Genomic DNA, 8,932 nt, shown 5'->3' with positions numbered 1-8,932 from the left:
CCAGGCCAGGCCAGGCCAGGCCAGGCCAGGCCAGGCCAGGCCAGGCCAGGCCAGGCCAGGCCAGGCCAGGCCAGGCCAGGCCAGGCCAGGCCAGGCCAGGCCAGGCCAGGCCAGGCCAGGCCAGGCCAGGCCAGGCCAGGCCAGGCCAGGCCAGGCCAGGCCAGGCCAGGCCAGGCCAGGCCAGGCCAGGCCAGGCCAGGCCAGGCCAGGCCAGGCCAGGCCAGGCCAGGCCAGGCCAGGCCAGGCCAGGCCAGGCCAGGCCAGGCCAGGCCAGGCCAGGCCAGGCCAGGCCAGGCCAGGCCAGGCCAGGCCAGGCCAGGCCAGGCCAGGCCAGGCCAGGCCAGGCCAGGCCAGGCCAGGCCAGGCCAGGCCAGGCCAGGCCAGGCCAGGCCAGGCCAGGCCAGGCCAGGCCAGGCCAGGCCAGGCCAGGCCAGGCCAGGCCAGGCCAGGCCAGGCCAGGCCAGGCCAGGCCAGGCCAGGCCAGGCCAGGCCAGGCCAGGCCAGGCCAGGCCAGGCCAGGCCAGGCCAGGCCAGGCCAGGCCAGGCCAGGCCAGGCCAGGCCAGGCCAGGCCAGGCCAGGCCAGGCCAGGCCAGGCCAGGCCAGGCCAGGCCAGGCCAGGCCAGGCCAGGCCAGGCCAGGCCAGGCCAGGCCAGGCCAGGCCAGGCCAGGCCAGGCCAGGCCAGGCCAGGCCAGGCCAGGCCAGGCCAGGCCAGGCCAGGCCAGGCCAGGCCAGGCCAGGCCAGGCCAGGCCAGGCCAGGCCAGGCCAGGCCAGGCCAGGCCAGGCCAGGCCAGGCCAGGCCAGGCCAGGCCAGGCCAGGCCAGGCCAGGCCAGGCCAGGCCAGGCCAGGCCAGGCCAGGCCAGGCCAGGCCAGGCCAGGCCAGGCCAGGCCAGGCCAGGCCAGGCCAGGCCAGGCCAGGCCAGGCCAGGCCAGGCCAGGCCAGGCCAGGCCAGGCCAGGCCAGGCCAGGCCAGGCCAGGCCAGGCCAGGCCAGGCCAGGCCAGGCCAGGCCAGGCCAGGCCAGGCCAGGCCAGGCCAGGCCAGGCCAGGCCAGGCCAGGCCAGGCCAGGCCAGGCCAGGCCAGGCCAGGCCAGGCCAGGCCAGGCCAGGCCAGGCCAGGCCAGGCCAGGCCAGGCCAGGCCAGGCCAGGCCAGGCCAGGCCAGGCCAGGCCAGGCCAGGCCAGGCCAGGCCAGGCCAGGCCAGGCCAGGCCAGGCCAGGCCAGGCCAGGCCAGGCCAGGCCAGGCCAGGCCAGGCCAGGCCAGGCCAGGCCAGGCCAGGCCAGGCCAGGCCAGGCCAGGCCAGGCCAGGCCAGGCCAGGCCAGGCCAGGCCAGGCCAGGCCAGGCCAGGCCAGGCCAGGCCAGGCCAGGCCAGGCCAGGCCAGGCCAGGCCAGGCCAGGCCAGGCCAGGCCAGGCCAGGCCAGGCCAGGCCAGGCCAGGCCAGGCCAGGCCAGGCCAGGCCAGGCCAGGCCAGGCCAGGCCAGGCCAGGCCAGGCCAGGCCAGGCCAGGCCAGGCCAGGCCAGGCCAGGCCAGGCCAGGCCAGGCCAGGCCAGGCCAGGCCAGGCCAGGCCAGGCCAGGCCAGGCCAGGCCAGGCCAGGCCAGGCCAGGCCAGGCCAGGCCAGGCCAGGCCAGGCCAGGCCAGGCCAGGCCAGGCCAGGCCAGGCCAGGCCAGGCCAGGCCAGGCCAGGCCAGGCCAGGCCAGGCCAGGCCAGGCCAGGCCAGGCCAGGCCAGGCCAGGCCAGGCCAGGCCAGGCCAGGCCAGGCCAGGCCAGGCCAGGCCAGGCCAGGCCAGGCCAGGCCAGGCCAGGCCAGGCCAGGCCAGGCCAGGCCAGGCCAGGCCAGGCCAGGCCAGGCCAGGCCAGGCCAGGCCAGGCCAGGCCAGGCCAGGCCAGGCCAGGCCAGGCCAGGCCAGGCCAGGCCAGGCCAGGCCAGGCCAGGCCAGGCCAGGCCAGGCCAGGCCAGGCCAGGCCAGGCCAGGCCAGGCCAGGCCAGGCCAGGCCAGGCCAGGCCAGGCCAGGCCAGGCCAGGCCAGGCCAGGCCAGGCCAGGCCAGGCCAGGCCAGGCCAGGCCAGGCCAGGCCAGGCCAGGCCAGGCCAGGCCAGGCCAGGCCAGGCCAGGCCAGGCCAGGCCAGGCCAGGCCAGGCCAGGCCAGGCCAGGCCAGGCCAGGCCAGGCCAGGCCAGGCCAGGCCAGGCCAGGCCAGGCCAGGCCAGGCCAGGCCAGGCCAGGCCAGGCCAGGCCAGGCCAGGCCAGGCCAGGCCAGGCCAGGCCAGGCCAGGCCAGGCCAGGCCAGGCCAGGCCAGGCCAGGCCAGGCCAGGCCAGGCCAGGCCAGGCCAGGCCAGGCCAGGCCAGGCCAGGCCAGGCCAGGCCAGGCCAGGCCAGGCCAGGCCAGGCCAGGCCAGGCCAGGCCAGGCCAGGCCAGGCCAGGCCAGGCCAGGCCAGGCCAGGCCAGGCCAGGCCAGGCCAGGCCAGGCCAGGCCAGGCCAGGCCAGGCCAGGCCAGGCCAGGCCAGGCCAGGCCAGGCCAGGCCAGGCCAGGCCAGGCCAGGCCAGGCCAGGCCAGGCCAGGCCAGGCCAGGCCAGGCCAGGCCAGGCCAGGCCAGGCCAGGCCAGGCCAGGCCAGGCCAGGCCAGGCCAGGCCAGGCCAGGCCAGGCCAGGCCAGGCCAGGCCAGGCCAGGCCAGGCCAGGCCAGGCCAGGCCAGGCCAGGCCAGGCCAGGCCAGGCCAGGCCAGGCCAGGCCAGGCCAGGCCAGGCCAGGCCAGGCCAGGCCAGGCCAGGCCAGGCCAGGCCAGGCCAGGCCAGGCCAGGCCAGGCCAGGCCAGGCCAGGCCAGGCCAGGCCAGGCCAGGCCAGGCCAGGCCAGGCCAGGCCAGGCCAGGCCAGGCCAGGCCAGGCCAGGCCAGGCCAGGCCAGGCCAGGCCAGGCCAGGCCAGGCCAGGCCAGGCCAGGCCAGGCCAGGCCAGGCCAGGCCAGGCCAGGCCAGGCCAGGCCAGGCCAGGCCAGGCCAGGCCAGGCCAGGCCAGGCCAGGCCAGGCCAGGCCAGGCCAGGCCAGGCCAGGCCAGGCCAGGCCAGGCCAGGCCAGGCCAGGCCAGGCCAGGCCAGGCCAGGCCAGGCCAGGCCAGGCCAGGCCAGGCCAGGCCAGGCCAGGCCAGGCCAGGCCAGGCCAGGCCAGGCCAGGCCAGGCCAGGCCAGGCCAGGCCAGGCCAGGCCAGGCCAGGCCAGGCCAGGCCAGGCCAGGCCAGGCCAGGCCAGGCCAGGCCAGGCCAGGCCAGGCCAGGCCAGGCCAGGCCAGGCCAGGCCAGGCCAGGCCAGGCCAGGCCAGGCCAGGCCAGGCCAGGCCAGGCCAGGCCAGGCCAGGCCAGGCCAGGCCAGGCCAGGCCAGGCCAGGCCAGGCCAGGCCAGGCCAGGCCAGGCCAGGCCAGGCCAGGCCAGGCCAGGCCAGGCCAGGCCAGGCCAGGCCAGGCCAGGCCAGGCCAGGCCAGGCCAGGCCAGGCCAGGCCAGGCCAGGCCAGGCCAGGCCAGGCCAGGCCAGGCCAGGCCAGGCCAGGCCAGGCCAGGCCAGGCCAGGCCAGGCCAGGCCAGGCCAGGCCAGGCCAGGCCAGGCCAGGCCAGGCCAGGCCAGGCCAGGCCAGGCCAGGCCAGGCCAGGCCAGGCCAGGCCAGGCCAGGCCAGGCCAGGCCAGGCCAGGCCAGGCCAGGCCAGGCCAGGCCAGGCCAGGCCAGGCCAGGCCAGGCCAGGCCAGGCCAGGCCAGGCCAGGCCAGGCCAGGCCAGGCCAGGCCAGGCCAGGCCAGGCCAGGCCAGGCCAGGCCAGGCCAGGCCAGGCCAGGCCAGGCCAGGCCAGGCCAGGCCAGGCCAGGCCAGGCCAGGCCAGGCCAGGCCAGGCCAGGCCAGGCCAGGCCAGGCCAGGCCAGGCCAGGCCAGGCCAGGCCAGGCCAGGCCAGGCCAGGCCAGGCCAGGCCAGGCCAGGCCAGGCCAGGCCAGGCCAGGCCAGGCCAGGCCAGGCCAGGCCAGGCCAGGCCAGGCCAGGCCAGGCCAGGCCAGGCCAGGCCAGGCCAGGCCAGGCCAGGCCAGGCCAGGCCAGGCCAGGCCAGGCCAGGCCAGGCCAGGCCAGGCCAGGCCAGGCCAGGCCAGGCCAGGCCAGGCCAGGCCAGGCCAGGCCAGGCCAGGCCAGGCCAGGCCAGGCCAGGCCAGGCCAGGCCAGGCCAGGCCAGGCCAGGCCAGGCCAGGCCAGGCCAGGCCAGGCCAGGCCAGGCCAGGCCAGGCCAGGCCAGGCCAGGCCAGGCCAGGCCAGGCCAGGCCAGGCCAGGCCAGGCCAGGCCAGGCCAGGCCAGGCCAGGCCAGGCCAGGCCAGGCCAGGCCAGGCCAGGCCAGGCCAGGCCAGGCCAGGCCAGGCCAGGCCAGGCCAGGCCAGGCCAGGCCAGGCCAGGCCAGGCCAGGCCAGGCCAGGCCAGGCCAGGCCAGGCCAGGCCAGGCCAGGCCAGGCCAGGCCAGGCCAGGCCAGGCCAGGCCAGGCCAGGCCAGGCCAGGCCAGGCCAGGCCAGGCCAGGCCAGGCCAGGCCAGGCCAGGCCAGGCCAGGCCAGGCCAGGCCAGGCCAGGCCAGGCCAGGCCAGGCCAGGCCAGGCCAGGCCAGGCCAGGCCAGGCCAGGCCAGGCCAGGCCAGGCCAGGCCAGGCCAGGCCAGGCCAGGCCAGGCCAGGCCAGGCCAGGCCAGGCCAGGCCAGGCCAGGCCAGGCCAGGCCAGGCCAGGCCAGGCCAGGCCAGGCCAGGCCAGGCCAGGCCAGGCCAGGCCAGGCCAGGCCAGGCCAGGCCAGGCCAGGCCAGGCCAGGCCAGGCCAGGCCAGGCCAGGCCAGGCCAGGCCAGGCCAGGCCAGGCCAGGCCAGGCCAGGCCAGGCCAGGCCAGGCCAGGCCAGGCCAGGCCAGGCCAGGCCAGGCCAGGCCAGGCCAGGCCAGGCCAGGCCAGGCCAGGCCAGGCCAGGCCAGGCCAGGCCAGGCCAGGCCAGGCCAGGCCAGGCCAGGCCAGGCCAGGCCAGGCCAGGCCAGGCCAGGCCAGGCCAGGCCAGGCCAGGCCAGGCCAGGCCAGGCCAGGCCAGGCCAGGCCAGGCCAGGCCAGGCCAGGCCAGGCCAGGCCAGGCCAGGCCAGGCCAGGCCAGGCCAGGCCAGGCCAGGCCAGGCCAGGCCAGGCCAGGCCAGGCCAGGCCAGGCCAGGCCAGGCCAGGCCAGGCCAGGCCAGGCCAGGCCAGGCCAGGCCAGGCCAGGCCAGGCCAGGCCAGGCCAGGCCAGGCCAGGCCAGGCCAGGCCAGGCCAGGCCAGGCCAGGCCAGGCCAGGCCAGGCCAGGCCAGGCCAGGCCAGGCCAGGCCAGGCCAGGCCAGGCCAGGCCAGGCCAGGCCAGGCCAGGCCAGGCCAGGCCAGGCCAGGCCAGGCCAGGCCAGGCCAGGCCAGGCCAGGCCAGGCCAGGCCAGGCCAGGCCAGGCCAGGCCAGGCCAGGCCAGGCCAGGCCAGGCCAGGCCAGGCCAGGCCAGGCCAGGCCAGGCCAGGCCAGGCCAGGCCAGGCCAGGCCAGGCCAGGCCAGGCCAGGCCAGGCCAGGCCAGGCCAGGCCAGGCCAGGCCAGGCCAGGCCAGGCCAGGCCAGGCCAGGCCAGGCCAGGCCAGGCCAGGCCAGGCCAGGCCAGGCCAGGCCAGGCCAGGCCAGGCCAGGCCAGGCCAGGCCAGGCCAGGCCAGGCCAGGCCAGGCCAGGCCAGGCCAGGCCAGGCCAGGCCAGGCCAGGCCAGGCCAGGCCAGGCCAGGCCAGGCCAGGCCAGGCCAGGCCAGGCCAGGCCAGGCCAGGCCAGGCCAGGCCAGGCCAGGCCAGGCCAGGCCAGGCCAGGCCAGGCCAGGCCAGGCCAGGCCAGGCCAGGCCAGGCCAGGCCAGGCCAGGCCAGGCCAGGCCAGGCCAGGCCAGGCCAGGCCAGGCCAGGCCAGGCCAGGCCAGGCCAGGCCAGGCCAGGCCAGGCCAGGCCAGGCCAGGCCAGGCCAGGCCAGGCCAGGCCAGGCCAGGCCAGGCCAGGCCAGGCCAGGCCAGGCCAGGCCAGGCCAGGCCAGGCCAGGCCAGGCCAGGCCAGGCCAGGCCAGGCCAGGCCAGGCCAGGCCAGGCCAGGCCAGGCCAGGCCAGGCCAGGCCAGGCCAGGCCAGGCCAGGCCAGGCCAGGCCAGGCCAGGCCAGGCCAGGCCAGGCCAGGCCAGGCCAGGCCAGGCCAGGCCAGGCCAGGCCAGGCCAGGCCAGGCCAGGCCAGGCCAGGCCAGGCCAGGCCAGGCCAGGCCAGGCCAGGCCAGGCCAGGCCAGGCCAGGCCAGGCCAGGCCAGGCCAGGCCAGGCCAGGCCAGGCCAGGCCAGGCCAGGCCAGGCCAGGCCAGGCCAGGCCAGGCCAGGCCAGGCCAGGCCAGGCCAGGCCAGGCCAGGCCAGGCCAGGCCAGGCCAGGCCAGGCCAGGCCAGGCCAGGCCAGGCCAGGCCAGGCCAGGCCAGGCCAGGCCAGGCCAGGCCAGGCCAGGCCAGGCCAGGCCAGGCCAGGCCAGGCCAGGCCAGGCCAGGCCAGGCCAGGCCAGGCCAGGCCAGGCCAGGCCAGGCCAGGCCAGGCCAGGCCAGGCCAGGCCAGGCCAGGCCAGGCCAGGCCAGGCCAGGCCAGGCCAGGCCAGGCCAGGCCAGGCCAGGCCAGGCCAGGCCAGGCCAGGCCAGGCCAGGCCAGGCCAGGCCAGGCCAGGCCAGGCCAGGCCAGGCCAGGCCAGGCCAGGCCAGGCCAGGCCAGGCCAGGCCAGGCCAGGCCAGGCCAGGCCAGGCCAGGCCAGGCCAGGCCAGGCCAGGCCAGGCCAGGCCAGGCCAGGCCAGGCCAGGCCAGGCCAGGCCAGGCCAGGCCAGGCCAGGCCAGGCCAGGCCAGGCCAGGCCAGGCCAGGCCAGGCCAGGCCAGGCCAGGCCAGGCCAGGCCAGGCCAGGCCAGGCCAGGCCAGGCCAGGCCAGGCCAGGCCAGGCCAGGCCAGGCCAGGCCAGGCCAGGCCAGGCCAGGCCAGGCCAGGCCAGGCCAGGCCAGGCCAGGCCAGGCCAGGCCAGGCCAGGCCAGGCCAGGCCAGGCCAGGCCAGGCCAGGCCAGGCCAGGCCAGGCCAGGCCAGGCCAGGCCAGGCCAGGCCAGGCCAGGCCAGGCCAGGCCAGGCCAGGCCAGGCCAGGCCAGGCCAGGCCAGGCCAGGCCAGGCCAGGCCAGGCCAGGCCAGGCCAGGCCAGGCCAGGCCAGGCCAGGCCAGGCCAGGCCAGGCCAGGCCAGGCCAGGCCAGGCCAGGCCAGGCCAGGCCAGGCCAGGCCAGGCCAGGCCAGGCCAGGCCAGGCCAGGCCAGGCCAGGCCAGGCCAGGCCAGGCCAGGCCAGGCCAGGCCAGGCCAGGCCAGGCCAGGCCAGGCCAGGCCAGGCCAGGCCAGGCCAGGCCAGGCCAGGCCAGGCCAGGCCAGGCCAGGCCAGGCCAGGCCAGGCCAGGCCAGGCCAGGCCAGGCCAGGCCAGGCCAGGCCAGGCCAGGCCAGGCCAGGCCAGGCCAGGCCAGGCCAGGCCAGGCCAGGCCAGGCCAGGCCAGGCCAGGCCAGGCCAGGCCAGGCCAGGCCAGGCCAGGCCAGGCCAGGCCAGGCCAGGCCAGGCCAGGCCAGGCCAGGCCAGGCCAGGCCAGGCCAGGCCAGGCCAGGCCAGGCCAGGCCAGGCCAGGCCAGGCCAGGCCAGGCCAGGCCAGGCCAGGCCAGGCCAGGCCAGGCCAGGCCAGGCCAGGCCAGGCCAGGCCAGGCCAGGCCAGGCCAGGCCAGGCCAGGCCAGGCCAGGCCAGGCCAGGCCAGGCCAGGCCAGGCCAGGCCAGGCCAGGCCAGGCCAGGCCAGGCCAGGCCAGGCCAGGCCAGGCCAGGCCAGGCCAGGCCAGGCCAGGCCAGGCCAGGCCAGGCCAGGCCAGGCCAGGCCAGGCCAGGCCAGGCCAGGCCAGGCCAGGCCAGGCCAGGCCAGGCCAGGCCAGGCCAGGCCAGGCCAGGCCAGGCCAGGCCAGGCCAGGCCAGGCCAGGCCAGGCCAGGCCAGGCCAGGCCAGGCCAGGCCAGGCCAGGCCAGGCCAGGCCAGGCCAGGCCAGGCCAGGCCAGGCCAGGCCAGGCCAGGCCAGGCCAGGCCAGGCCAGGCCAGGCCAGGCCAGGCCAGGCCAGGCCAGGCCAGGCCAGGCCAGGCCAGGCCAGGCCAGGCCAGGCCAGGCCAGGCCAGGCCAGGCCAGGCCAGGCCAGGCCAGGCCAGGCCAGGCCAGGCCAGGCCAGGCCAGGCCAGGCCAGGCCAGGCCAGGCCAGGCCAGGCCAGGCCAGGCCAGGCCAGGCCAGGCCAGGCCAGGCCAGGCCAGGCCAGGCCAGGCCAGGCCAGGCCAGGCCAGGCCAGGCCAGGCCAGGCCAGGCCAGGCCAGGCCAGGCCAGGCCAGGCCAGGCCAGGCCAGGCCAGGCCAGGCCAGGCCAGGCCAGGCCAGGCCAGGCCAGGCCAGGCCAGGCCAGGCCAGGCCAGGCCAGGCCAGGCCAGGCCAGGCCAGGCCAGGCCAGGCCAGGCCAGGCCAGGCCAGGCCAGGCCAGGCCAGGCCAGGCCAGGCCAGGCCAGGCCAGGCCAGGCCAGGCCAGGCCAGGCCAGGCCAGGCCAGGCCAGGCCAGGCCAGGCCAGGCCAGGCCAGGCCAGGCCAGGCCAGGCCAGGCCAGGCCAGGCCAGGCCAGGCCAGGCCAGGCCAGGCCAGGCCAGGCCAGGCCAGGCCAGGCCAGGCCAGGCCAGGCCAGGCCAGGCCAGGCCAGGCCAGGCCAGGCCAGGCCAGGCCAGGCCAGGCCAGGCCAGGCCAGGCCAGGCCAGGCCAGGCCAGGCCAGGCCAGGCCAGGCCAGGCCAGGCCAGGCCAGGCCAGGCCAGGCCAGGCCAGGCC

This window comes from Cardiocondyla obscurior, linkage group LG07 (genome assembly GCF_019399895.1).
Source record: "Cardiocondyla obscurior isolate alpha-2009 linkage group LG07, Cobs3.1, whole genome shotgun sequence".
NCBI lineage: Eukaryota > Metazoa > Arthropoda > Insecta > Hymenoptera > Formicidae > Cardiocondyla > Cardiocondyla obscurior.
The sequence above is the reverse complement of the archived record's forward strand: the minus strand, read 5'-3'. Positions refer to the sequence as shown.